Here is a 14,063-nt window from a genome sequence, read left to right as displayed (position 1 = left end):
AAGTTGCTGGAGAAGGTACTGAGGGATAAAATCTACTTATATTTGGAAAAGAATGGGCTTATCAGTGATAGGCTTCGGGCACAGGCCCTTCTTCAGGAATTCCTGAAGAAGGGCCTGTGCCCGAAACGTCGAATCTCCTGTTCCCTGGATGCTGCCTGACCTGCTGTGCTGTTCCAGCAATAAAGATTTAAGGACAAACATTCCAGACTGTTTAAATGGAGCTTCCTGTTAGAGCCATTCAATTTGAAAATGGTACATGTAGCAGGACGAGAAAACGTGATTGTTGACACGATTTAAGGACAAACATTCCAGACTGTTTAAATGGAGCTTCCTGTTAGAGCCATTCAATTTGAAAATGGTACATGTAGCAGGACGAGAAAACGTGATTGTTGACACATTTGCAACACTTGATAAATGGAGGTGTTCAGTGACATGAGTAACACAGACTGGAAAAGATTTATAGGGCAACCTCGATTATCCGAACGAGATGGGTGGGAACTATTTCGCTCGGATAATTGATTATTTGGTTAATCGATTCAATGACTTTTTCTGGAGTTCGGAGTTTTCTATTAAGTCTGCTCCCTGTTCAGACTAGGCAGCAGCACAGCGCGCGCGAGCCCCCGCCCTCACCTGCCCCCAATCCCGTCCAACACCTCCCCCCATCCAACACTGCCCAACCCCGTCCAACCCTGCCCAACCCCATCCATGCCCTAAACCCTATCCAATCCTGCCCCCGCCCATCCCCAAAGCTTCCTCAAGTAGATCAACCCAGACACTTTGGAGCCTGTGTCTTTATGATCTTCTGGGGAAAAAAAACGACAACTTAACCTTGTTAAAGGAGCAGCATCATCACATAATACAATGTCAAGGTTAAATATCCATATTGGGCCTCAGTAACTAACTAACCAACTACTCTATCCATTGACTTTAAGGCTTCAATACTTCAAAACTCATGATAAACATTTAATTTTCTGCTTTCCCCTATTCAATCTTTATCCAATTAGTAAACTTAAGATCGTCACTATAAGTTTTTTTTATTTTTTTATTTCAAAAATATACTTTATTCATAAAATACTTTGATGATCTGTACAATTGGACATGCCATACATACGTAAACATTCCATTTCTGTGCATTCCTATTTACAGGTCTGTACGATTACATTTTTAGCTGAGACATCAGCAGAGCCCAAATGACTGCGTGGACTCCCTGTTCTTCTTAGGCAGGCAGATGTTACACGGTGGTCTTTCCCCACCACGCCTTGACGGCAGCTGCCCCAAGCTTCAGTGCGTCCCTCAACACGTAGTCCTGGACCTTGGAAAGTGCCAGTCTGCAACAGTCAGGGTCAACTCCTTCAGCTGGAAGATCAACAGGTTTCGGACGGCCCAGAGAGCGTCCTTCACCGAGTTGATGATCCTCCAGGCACAGTTGATGTTCGTCTCAGTGTGCGTCGCGGGGAACAGGCCGCAGAGCATGGAGTCCTGCGTCACGGCGCTGCTCAGGACGAACCTCGACAAGCCCCTGCATTCCTCTCCAGACTTCCTCTGCATAGGCACATTCCAGAAGGTGGTGTGTGACAGTCTCGTCCCCACTGCAGCCGCTTTGAGGGCAGCGTGCGGTGCGGCTGAGAGTCCGGGCATGCATAAAGGATCTCACAGGCAGAGCCCTTCTCACCACCAGCCAAGCCATGTCTTGGTGCTTGTTGGAAATATCTGGCGATGAGGCATTCTGCCAAATGGCTTTGACAGTCTGCTCAGGGAACCGCTCGATAGGATCCGCCCTCTCCTTTTCCTGAAGGGTCTCAAGGACACTACGTGCTGACAACTTCCTGATGGATTTGTGGTCAAAGGTATTTTCTTCATAAATTTCTCCACAAAGAGAACGGAGTGGTCCAACTACTCAGAGCGTTCCGCGGCAGCGAGGCCTGGCCCATCCTTCACAACACCAGGGACAGGTAGAACCTCAGTACTTAGTGACACTTGGTATTTGTGTACCGGGGATCCACGCACAGCTTGATGCAGCCATACACAAAGGTGGCCATCAGGGCGAGGGTGGCATTGGGCATGTTTTTTCCCCATTGCACAGGTCTTTGTACATTGTGTCTCTTCTGACCTGGTCCATCTTTGATCTCCACATGAAGTGGAAGATGGCCCGGGAGACTGCGGGAGCAAAGGTTCTGGGGATAGGCCAGACCTGTGCCACATATAACAATACTGAGAGTACCTCACACCTGATGACCAGGTTCTTCCCGGCAATGGAGAGCGACCGTTGCTCCCATCTGCCCAGTTTCTGTCTCATCTTCCTGATCCGCTCCTCCCAGGTCTTGGCGCACGGCCCAGCCCCCCCGAACCAAATACCCAGCACCTTCAGGTGGTCCGTCCCGACGGTGAAGGGGTTAGAGGATTGGTCAGCCCAGTTCCTGAAGAGCATGGCCTCGTTCTTGCCTCGGTTTACCTTGGCCCCTGAGGCCCGCTCGAACTGGTCACAGAAGCACATGAGTCTGTGCACGGACAGCGGATCCGAGCAGAAAATGGCGACGTCATCCATGTATAGGGAGGCCTTAACCTGCAGGCCCCCACTGCCAGGAATAGTCACCCCTCTCAGGCTCACATCCTTCCTGATTGATTCGGCAAGTGGCTCGATGCAACACACAAACAAGGCAGGAGAGAGAGGGCAGCCCTGCCTGACTCCAGATCTTACAGGGAAGCTATCTGATTCCCACCCATTGATTGAGACTGCACTGACAATGTTGGTGTAGAGCAGTCTGATCCAATTGCAGATTCCCTCCCCAAAGCCCATTTTGGAGAGGACATCCCTCATATATGTATGCGATATCCTGTCAAAGGCTTTCTCCTGGTCCAAGCTGATCAGGCAGGTGTCCAACCCTCTGTCCTGCACGTAGGCGATCGTATCCCTGAGGAGTGCGAGACTCAGTGATCTTCCTGCCCGGCACAGCACAGGTTTGGTCAGGGTGAATCACCGATCCCAGAGCAGACCTGACCCGGTTGGCGATGACCTTTGACAAGATTTTGTCGTCTGTGTTTAACAGTGAGATTGGTCTCCAATTTCTAATTTCCTCCCTCTCCCCCTTCTGCTTGTAGATGAGGGTGATGATGCCTTTCGTGATGGATTCACTCATGGTACCTGCCTGAAGCATACTGACATACACCTCCAGCAGGTCCTGGCCCATCGTCCCAAAGAGCAGAATAGATCTTGACCGGTAAGCCGTCGCTTCCAGGAGTTTTATTCTTTTCGAAGGACTCGAGGCCCTTGGTCAGCTCATCCAGAGATAGCGGCTGGTCCAGCCTCGCTCGTGTTCCATCGTCTAAGACCTCCGTGATAGAGGACAGGAACGACTGGGAGGCTGCGCTGTCGGTTGGCTTCGAGTCATACAGACCGGCATAGAAGAATTTGCTGATCCTCATGATGTCAGCCTGAGATGACGTTACCGAGCCATCTTCTTCCTTCAGGCTGCTGAGCACGGAGCTCTCTTTGTGCACCTTCTGGAAGAAGAAACATGAGCATGTCTCGTCCTGCTCCACGGAGCGGACCCTGGGCCAGAAGATTATCTTGGAGGCCTCCGAAGCAAAGAGCGAGGCTTGCTGGCCCTTCACCTCCTTGAGGTCCTCCCTGACATCAACTCCCAACGTCTGCAGCAGGAGCAGGTTCTGCATACTTTCCTGGAGCTGGGACAGTTTTCCTCGTCGCTCTCTCTCGCCTCCTGAACACCTTTGAGGATGAAGAACCTCGATGTTCCCTTCTACTGTTTCCCACCAGTCCGCTGGGGACTAAGAGGGGCTTTGCGGTTCTCCAACCTGCGTAATCCCTCTTGAGCTCCTCGATGTTTCCCGGGGTCAACAGCTTAGTGTTCAGTTTCCACGTTCCCTTACCAGCCCGCTGCTCAGCCTGTAGGTGACAGTCAGACAGCAGGAGGCAGTGGCCAGAGAAGAACACCGGCTTGACATCGGTGGTTCTGACCGAGAACATTCGGGACACAAACATGTAATCTATCCTTGAGCGGATAGACCCGTCAGCCCATGACCAGGTGTATCTATGCTGCGCTCCGTCTGCAGGGGTGCTGAAGACATCGTGCAGCTTGGCATCTTTGACCGTTTCCATCAGGGCTCTGGACGTGGCATCCAGTTTACTGTCTCCTCCCCCGCCGGATCCTCCATCTGCATCAATGATACAGTTGAAGTCTCCGGCCAGAATGACCGGCCTGGACGTAGCCAGCAACAATGGAAGCTGTTGCAGGACGGCCAACCGTTCACTCTTACCCGTTGGAGCGTACACGTTGATTAGTCTCACGGGAGCGTTTCTGTATGTAACATCAGCAACGAGGAGGCACCCGCCCACCACCTCCTTAACCTCGGAGGTGGTGGAGTTGCCTCTTCGCAACAGAATACCCAGGCCTGAGGAGCGGTTATCGTTGCCCCCCGATCAAACTGACGGCCCATGGGCCCACAAGCTCGACCATCTCCTGGAACTGCTGAGGTGTGGTGTTCCACACTCCTGCAGAAACAGGACATCGACTTTGACACTGGCCAGGAAGGCCAGCGTTGAAACACATCGCGCAGCAGATTTTATGCTGCGCACATTAATACTTACAATTTTTATACCCATTTTTAACAAGTTGTGAGGTTACCCGCGTCCATTTGCCACTGGTCCTGCCCCTCTGCAGTAGCTGTCTGCATCCCCATGGTGTACACGAACTGCTGGACCCTCGCTGGGCTGAGGTAGCTGTCCAGCTCCTCACTGGGCCCATTTGCCCGCTCCGGTGTCATTGGGCCAGGACCAGGGTCCACGTTGTCTGCTCCCTCTGATAGCAAAGCTGGAGGGTGGGTGGAGGATGTTCCCACTGGCATCAACCCTCAGGGTTACCTTGACCTGTCGTTTGCTGGTCCAGATCCCGAAAGGGTCAATCAAGTCGGTGCTTTCTCCCTCAACCTGCACATATCTTCTCAGGAACGTCAGGACATCGGTTGGTGGAACATAGGGGTTGTACATGTGGATCTTAACAACCCGACTCCTCTGCGCAGGAAGCACACACAACAGGGGCTGTCAGCTGGTGGGGGGTGGTCATTTCCCCCTTGTTTCATCCCTTGTTTGGCAGGTGCTGCCCTCCTTTCTCCCTGCAGCGCTCTGCCTCTTCTTTTGGTGACGACCCTCCGTGAGCCCGTCCTAACCCTCCGAAGAGCTGTCCATGTCTTCCCCATGCAGCTGCCGTTTCCCCCTTTTCTGGGAGGTTTTGGTGGCTTGGCGGCTTTTCTTCCTCCTGTTTTGTACTGGGATCCATTCCTCTGCCTCCTTCTTTCCCTTCTCCTCCTCCTCCTCTGTCTGTCCTGTCGGAGCTTCGCTCAGCCGCTGTACCTCTCCGGTAGCTGGCATCTGCTCTGCTCCGGCCTGTCCTTCCTTTTGCGTGCCCCCAGACACCATTCCCTTGCTGGTTAGTGATGCCTTGCTGTCCTTTTGCGGCCCATCCCTGGCCAGCTGCGCGTGGGTGGTGGCCTCTCGTCTTGGGCAGGCCTTGTACACATGGCCCGCCTCCCTGCACAGACTGCAGTTCTTGGCCTCCTTGCATTCTTTGGTCGGGTGGCCCTCCTTCTTGCAGTTCCGACAGATCGTGACCTTGCAGTCCGCCATGTGGCCTGACCTCCCGCAGGTTCGGCACACTTTCGGCTGCCCTGCGTAAGTCAGGTACCCTCTGCTCCCTCCGATAGCAAAGCTGGAGAGTGGGTGGAGGATGTTCCCACTGGTATCAACCCTCAGGGTTACCTTGACCTGTCGTTTGCTGGTCCAGATCCTGAAAGGGTCAACCACATCGGCGCTTTCTCCCTCAACCTGCATATATCTTCTCAGGAACGTCAGGACATCGGTTGCTGGAACATAGGGGTTGTACATGTGGATTGTAACAACCCGATTCCTCTGTGCAGGAAGCACACACAACAGGACCGCCGACATGATGGAGAACAGCGGCTCCCCTTCCTTTTCTTTGAAGACCTTCAGGAGCTGCTCGCATTGCTTCACGCTCCTGAAAGTGACGTCAAAGTAGCCTGCCCCAGGGAAATCCTGCAGGCAGTACACGTCCGCTGCGGCGAACCCACAGCACTCAAGCAAAATCTTCTTGACGAACACCGTCCGATCGACTGGTGTACACTCCTCTACCTTCTTGACAGTCACTCTGACTGTGTTGCGAGCAGCTGTTGAGGCCATAGCTCGGAGGCTGGCTGGTCCCTGAATTGGCGTTAGGCTGAAGCCAGCATGAAGATCCACCAGTAACAGGTCAGCACAACCAAACGATCCTCCAACGTCCAATCACGATCAGCAATGATCTCCACTAGCTCTGATGACTCGCAAAACTGACAAGAACCGATACTACACTTGATCTTAGCCAAAAGTTAGTTCACACAGAGAAATTAAAATTGAACCCATAATTCGGAACTACATAATTCAGAACAAACCTACAGTTTCATGAAACCACTTCTCTGTTCAGATATGACTCAACAAAAGTAGCATCTTGTACTTTGGAAGGAAACAGATTGGAAAAAATTCTTTTCTTATTAGATGATTGGTCCCAGTCTTGCACAGTAATTAGTTCAGGATGAGCAAAGCATACTTCATTCAGAGGTAACTTCTCTCGCACTTACAATATGGAAATTGGCCCGAGCAGGAAACAAATCCTTTTTGGTCCAGGACACAGTAATCGAGAAAACTATTTTCACTTGCAAATTACAGACAAAATACTTGCACATGGAAAATTGAAGCATCCCTACCCGGTAACATTTCCAACTTACTCAGCAGATGCATCTGTTCAACACGAAGAATTGTCGAGCATTGGAAAGAAGTGGTGGAATGCTGGATCAGTCTTAGCCCCACTGAAGTGCACAGCTGGAGGTGTGCTATCTTGAAGGTTCTAAGTGAATAAAAGATGATGTTACCAGATTGCTAGGTTTATTTTAAAATAGTCATAAATGGCATATAGGTGGAATTTTGGAGATAGCAACTAGTGTACTTAATGTCAACTGTGGAAATCAATCTTCCTCCAGAATACGTTGGGAGTTTCAGGATGTTGTGTTAGCAGTTCATCCACAAGCTGATGAAAACCTGCCTTTTTCACCAATGACACACAATAACACTTTAAAGACTAATTATTTGTTAGACTGTGTACTTAAAAATAGGAAATTATTCTGGTTTAAACAGGAGATTGTGGAAGATGCTTTTGTGAAAAGATTAGCTTAACAGAACTCATTGAATAAAGTAATATTCTACATGCACAGCAAAAACAGAAGGGAAGCTCGACACCTTGATTCTGTCGGTGTGTTCAGAACAGTTATGCCAGTGAGAACGGAGATTGATTTTTCACCCAGGACCAGTTCAGGAGTACTCAGCATGGCAACAACTTCTTGACTGGTTCCTGGGCAAATGGCTACATCACAAACATCCAGTCTGACAAGGTGAAAACAACTCTCCCTCACTTCCCCTTCGGTGAGTGGAGCAGTAAAAGAACATTCCAGGCAGCTAGTTACTCTCTCCCCCTGCAAATTCCCTTATGGAAAGCAAAAAGGGAAAACCAGATAGACTGAAAGAGTGAACCCTCAACCAACAAAAGATTGATTTAGAATTTATCGGTCCACACTTTCACATCCTCCTCAAAAAGGCAAAAGGAATCAAAAGGGAACTGAAGGAAAACATATTGTGGTTTGTAATCCAGAATGATGCCAGAAATGCTCCTTGCCAACCCATAACACATCCATCTAATCTTGTCTCTGTACATGATCTTCAATGCACTACTCAGAGTCATGACACACTTCCTTGTGACAGGCTCACAACCATTAAACTCTCCTGTCAAGATTTTCTTACAGTAATCTAGATTCCTATCTGCTGCATAAAACAGGACACTGTACTCAATGGCCTGTTCCCAGGGATTGTTAGCAAGACAAACTCAGCTGGAGAACTAGTAACTTGGCCAAAGGTGCTCTTTGGATTGCCTGAAACCTGGTCTTGTAGTGCAGAAAGTTGTCTGAAACTGAGTGGAGGAATCTGTATGCATGTGTTTTTTTTGGTTTGGGGCGAGGGGTGGGCTAATGACTGCACTAGCTCTGGGGCGTTGCCAGAAAAATTCATTTTGGAAAGTCCAAAACTCACCGCCTTCTGCCAAATATCTGGTCTGGCCATACATGTTACTCCAAGCCCTCAGGAGCATGGCTAACTCTTTTTTTTTATTAATCGCTCTCAGGATGGGGGAGTCTCTGGCTAAGCCAGTATTTTTTTGCCCATCCTAATTGTCAAGGGTCAACCACATTACTGTGGATCTGGAGTCACATCTAGGCCAGACCAGGTAAGGATGAAAGATTTTCTTTCCCAAAAGATACTAGTGAACCAGATGGGTCTTTCTGACTATCAACAATGGTTTCATGATCATAATTAGACCCTCAATTCTACATTCTTCATTGAATGCAAACTCAAACTATCTGTCATGGTGGGATTTGAACCCATGACCCGGGTCCCTAGAACATTAGCTGAATTTCTCGATTAGTAGTCTAGCGATAACAGCGCTAGGCCATTGCTTTCCAGATGCCCTATGAAATGGCTGAGCAGGCCACACAGTTCAAGGGTAAATACAGCAATACCTGCATCCCAAAGGATTAAAAACACTTCGAGAAAGTGTCTGTTCTGAGGAACCAGAGAGAGTCTTTGCCATGCTCTTGAAAAATGGCAAAGACAAGCCAACACTCTCTTCTTTCATTATTTAGGTCTGAACTCTTCTAAAGCTGAAACGGAGACACCCCTGTGGGGTACATGGCAACTCTGCCCATCCATTGCAACCCATTTCCAGCACACTGCTTTAAATTTTGTCAGCATTGGAGGTTCATACCAATGGACAAATCAGAATGCGGAACATCTAATAACTTTGTATCCAGAACTTCAAGCATATGAAAAGTTAGAAGAATGTAGTCATGCTGGGTGCACATGCTGTTTAATAGCTAAGGAGACCATAAAAGTGCTTTGTACATTCCTGCTCTGATAAGAACTCAAAACAATAATAATTTCTCATGGGCTTAACCCGAATCATATCATGCTGCCAATAACAGGTTGTTATTGATGCATTAATGGTTGCGAGTGTGGTGCTGGAAAAGCACAGCAGTTCATGCTGCCTGACCTGCTGTTCTTTTCCAGCACCACACACTCTACTTTGATCTCCAGCATCTGCAGTCCTCATTTTCTCTACATTGCTGGTTGCATCAGTTTACTGATTATTAGCACTCAAAAACAACCACTCTTTTTAAATGTGGATTACATCAGGATACCCAAATGTCTGATACCTTCGATTTGCATAAATGTTGTGTAAAGGCTTCAGGACCCCTGGAACAACCTTGCAGTTATGACAGTTTGCTGCAGATTTCTGAGTATAAATAGCCCAGTGTGGGAAAAGTTAGTACGCTCTACAAAGAAAATCTTGAGAGCAGATGGACATTAAAAGATGATAGTCATTACCTGGTGAAATGAAGGTAGAATAGTCATTACCTGGTGAAATGAAGTCAGAGCCTTTTATATAAATGACTACAATGTACACCAGTACTCGGTGGCAATACTTAATAAATAATGTTACTCTGAAGTCAAAACATGAAGACATTTCTTGACTTTGGCCTCTCCTTGAATAGTCTATCTTGAACCCAATACATAGTGGCATTAAACAACATGGTAAAATATGGTGGCAGCAATGGAATACACAGCCAAGCAAATTGTGCAACAGGGAAAATTTACTAACAGACCAAAGATTGTTGAAGAGAAGAATGCAACCAAATTTATGTTCCAAGTATGGTCTTAAGTCCAACTAGCAGCCAGAAGAATGAGCATTGAAGAGCTGTTGTGAAGAAAAACTCTTCCAGAGAAACCACCAGGACATCATGTCTCAAAATGCTTTTACAGCCATTTATAATCAGATAAAGAAAAAGAGTCCAAATCTGATCACATGGTGTCAACTCTGGCATAAAAGTTCCTCTGGCCAAAATCAAGTGAACACTAGAGCAGACATTTCTCATACAATTAAAAGAATCGAACCTTAGTGCATGAAGGTATTAAGAAAGTTGAGCACAGATCCATTGGAAGTCCTTCAGCTATGTCAAAAAAGAAATGTTATAATTTAAAAAGAAAACTTCCCAGAAGCCTAATGGCTGTTCCAGAGCAGGAACGCACAGAATTATGTTAAGCATTCCTACACCAAAACATCATCTGCATGGGAACATGGGCAACCAAACAAACAGTCTCAACAACTAAGCTTCTTAAAAGGATATTATTAGGCAGCAAGTACCCAAGCAGCAGCGATCATACTTAGGCCACAAGGAGAGGCCTATCCATTGCAACTCCTGTCACCTCATTCCATTATTCCATCCTACCCAGTTACCAACCTAACTGCAGGAGCTACCTACTCAGTTGGAACAAAATCAGGCATGACTGGCAGGGTATCACCAAACACCAATATGTCCATTCAGGACACATGCTCAGGTCACCAAATCAATTGAATCTCTAATCTGCCAGCAGATAACCAGCCAAACAAGGTCAAGATTTATACAATTAAAAGTAGGAGTTTGGGTAGTGCTGTAGAACAAAGAGACCTAGGGGCTCCGGTACATAATTCTTTGAAATTTGCTTCACAGGGTGGTTAAGCGGTCATTTAGCACACTTGCCTTCATTGCTCACACCTGAGTATAGGGCTTGGGACATCATATTGAGGTTGTACAGGACATTGATGAGGTCCCTTCGGGGTACTATGCTCAGTTCTGGATGCTTTATAATAGGAAGATTATTTTGCTGAAAAGGGTTCAGAAGAGATTTATCAGGATTGTGCCAGAATGGAGGGCTTGAGTTTTAAGGAGAGCTGGATAGGCTGGGATTTTTTTCACTGGCGGCCAAGTTGAGAGGTGACCTTATAGAGGCTTCTGAAATTTTGAGGGGTGAATGGCAAATGGCCAAAGGGTGGAGGATTTCAAGACTAGGGACATATTTTTAAGGTAGAGGAGGAAGCTTTTTGGAAAAAAAGACTTTTTTTAAAAAACACAGGCAGTGGCCCATGTGTGGAATGAATTTCTAGAGGAGGAGGCAGATGCAGATACTGATACAATGTTTAAAAAGACATTTGAACAAGTACATGAATAAGAAATGTTTGGGGAGGATATGAGCCAAGTGTAGGCAAGTGGGACTAGCTCAGTTTGGGATTATGTTCAGCAAGGACTGGTTGGACCCAAGGGTCTGTTTCCATGCTGTATGACTCTATCATCAACTTTACCTTAAGTTTTTCTAGATCTGGTCATAGAATTTCTCAATCTAGTCAGCACTGCTGTCAGATCAGGTCAAAAACTCAGGGTAGGAGAAAACAAAACAAAACAAAGTGCAACACCTCAATGAGGTAGTGCACTGGAAATTAACCTCGTTTTTTGTGGAGTCATCACAAAAGTTCAAGATTTTAAGGACTACAACTCGCCAATTTACCTGTTTTTCAGACCCAAGTTAACAGAAATCATGGACTTGTTATCTGTATTTAAACAGGAATCACTATTTAGAAATAATACTCTAGCTGCAGATAAAAAAAACTGAGAGCTTTTGACATATAACTCCCCGAGTTAAAACTCTAACCCCGCCCCTTTACAAATTATCCCTCTACACACATTAAAAAAGGTTGCAGGGAGAGTCTGGAAGGTGAGATGAGTTATGTGCTGATCAGAATGCTGCTCCTCTATCCTCTTTCTCTGGGTGCTTCCACATAAGATGACTGGCGTACACAAAAATTTCTCACCTATTAAGTGTCATGGCTTACAGCAACTGTTGAAGATGAAGTAAACTGCCATTCTTCAGCTTTAAAGTGGCTTTTACTGCAGAGAACAGAGAGGTCCTGAGCTTGTGGAAATTGGATGACTTCTCATGATCTTGTTCACACCCCCAAACTATTCTGTTTCCTGGAAGCCACAATTGTTGAGAGGCAGAAGGCCTTCGTCTTTAATGACTGGTTACTTGCCCACAGACCAGTTAACTAGTTGCTACTAACTGAAATTTTTATTGGGTCATTGGCTCCAGCTCATCTGCAAACCATCCAGTGCTGCTTGAAATAGTGAGTGTCAAATTACCTTCTTTCAAAAACTACAGTAATCTTTTCACAGTCCTTGATTTTTAAAAGTTCTTTTCGCATTTCAGTCTACAATCAACAATACAGACTGATACAAAAGTATGAACATACAAGAATATGTTATAAAAAGTGAAATTTAACTCCTTTGAGAATGCATCTAATTATTAAACATTGCCAAAGACAAGGAAAGAAAGCTTGGGGAGGGATGTTTCTAACAGCTTCAGCACTCTGGAGTTACATGTCAAGTCGTATAAATAGCACAAAGTGGACAAAGTTAAAATACACTGGAATAAGAGAAGCTTGAGAGCATATGGCCATGCACAGATAGGGAGCAGATTCACCATTAGCTAATGTAACAAGTCAGGGCCTGGTACAGGTGGTTCTGTTATAACATGCATTTCATCAACGTGAATTCACTGTAACACGACTGACAGATTGGGGACACTGTTTCTTCAGCACAAACTTTTAAAACATGCGCTGGCGACAACACTCTGTCCCTAAAACACGATTTTTCTATAACACAGGGCTGCACAAGAATGCAACCATTGTGTTATAGAAGAACTGACTGTATAACTACCATTGTCATGTACAATAGCATTTGGTAGTTACATATAATAAAGTGTTACTTTGAAATCCAAGCCTAAAGGCAGCTCTTGACTTTGTCATCTCCTTGACCAGTCTGTCATAAACCAAACTCAGTAAGGCATTAAACATGATAAAATTGCAACTTCAATTTACCTTTTGTTGCTTATATTAATTAATCTTGGTTGAACAGTTAGTGCCTTTGAGAATGTGTATGGGGTATAAGCAGACAGGGAAAGAGTTGAGTTGAGTTTGTGAAGCAAGAGGTTCAGCTGAGCATCACTCTGATCAGTTAAGTACTTACAGTTAACAATGGCATCCTGGAGACAAGGGTAATGGGTTAAAAAGTTGGAAAAACAGTCATTATGTCTAGCCATTTAACAATATTGGAAATATTCAGTTTGCGAGGTCAGCTAACAAGGGGAAAGTATCCATTGTACTAATCCAGTTAACAAGGCTAAGAACATTTGTTGTATAACAATAAAGGGCTTGGTCTCCGCTATTGATACTTATTGATTGTAACGGTCACCCAATTAATATGTGATCTATTCTAGTTTCATTTCTTTGTTGAGACTTCATAGCAATTGATACAATTCAGTCACATGCTGTACCATTTCAGAGGGCATTGCTATGGTTCTGGAGTGACGTGCAGTCCAGACCAGGTGAGGATGGCAGATTTCCTTCCCTAAAGGACATTATTGAGCCAGATAGCTTTATGACAATCAACAGTGGCTTCATGGTCATCAGTAGATTAATTCCCGATATTCATTGAATTCAAACTCAAGATTCAAACACAGGTCCCCAGAACAGAAAACAGATAATATCAGCTAACCTTAGCGGATTCTAAATTAATTATTGCTCTGAATGAATAGTCTCACAATATACCACTAGGCCATCATCTCCCCTTTCGAGTGTTATGGTCATGTATTAGGTTACTGGTTACTCAGTCTTTTAAAGAAATCAGCCCTGACCTGATCAGGCTTTCCTCAGAGGATGCAGTCTCTGAACTAAATGATCATTTTAGCAGATCTTACTTACCCTCTCCAATGTTCTGATATTCATTTTACAATACAGTAGAATCATTCTCAGAATTCCAACTGTAGTCAAACCAAGGTTCAAAATGACTAAAATGTTTAAAAATGTTCAAGTTATACTTGGAATGTTCTCAAAATTAGAATTGTTCAAGGAATGGATCCAAAATCTGCAGTCAAATTGGTAAATGTAGAAGGACCTTTCTGGAGTGCTAAGTTCCTGTACTAAATGTTCCTGTTGAAGGAGCCAAATTAAAGGATTATAAATTCAGATAGTTAATAGTCCCTATCTGAATCAAGGCTAGTGGTTGGCCTGGGTCAATATTCTAAC

The 14,063-nt window shown here is 45.7% G+C and overlaps 1 protein-coding gene across 4 annotated transcripts in view; it reads right to left on the bottom strand.

Moving 5' to 3' along the window:
* csk (C-terminal Src kinase) overlaps window positions 1–14,063 on the bottom strand; it is a 141,680-nt gene that overhangs the window by 95,847 nt on the left and 31,770 nt on the right. For 2 of the 4 annotated variants that reach the window (XM_043680257.1, XM_043680258.1), the window contains exon 2: window positions 6,793–6,911. The exons of 1 other annotated variant lie outside the window; for it this stretch is intronic. The gene's annotated coding sequence lies outside the window, so the exon portion shown is untranslated. Of the gene's footprint in view, window positions 1–6,771; window positions 6,912–14,063 lie in introns of all 4 variants that reach the window. One more of the 4 variants, XM_043680259.1, reaches the window with a different exon arrangement.

Source organism: Chiloscyllium plagiosum, chromosome 40, assembly GCF_004010195.1.
Source record: "Chiloscyllium plagiosum isolate BGI_BamShark_2017 chromosome 40, ASM401019v2, whole genome shotgun sequence".
NCBI classification, from domain to species: Eukaryota; Metazoa; Chordata; class Chondrichthyes; order Orectolobiformes; family Hemiscylliidae; genus Chiloscyllium; species Chiloscyllium plagiosum.
This window is presented reverse-complemented; position numbering and strand designations above follow the sequence as displayed.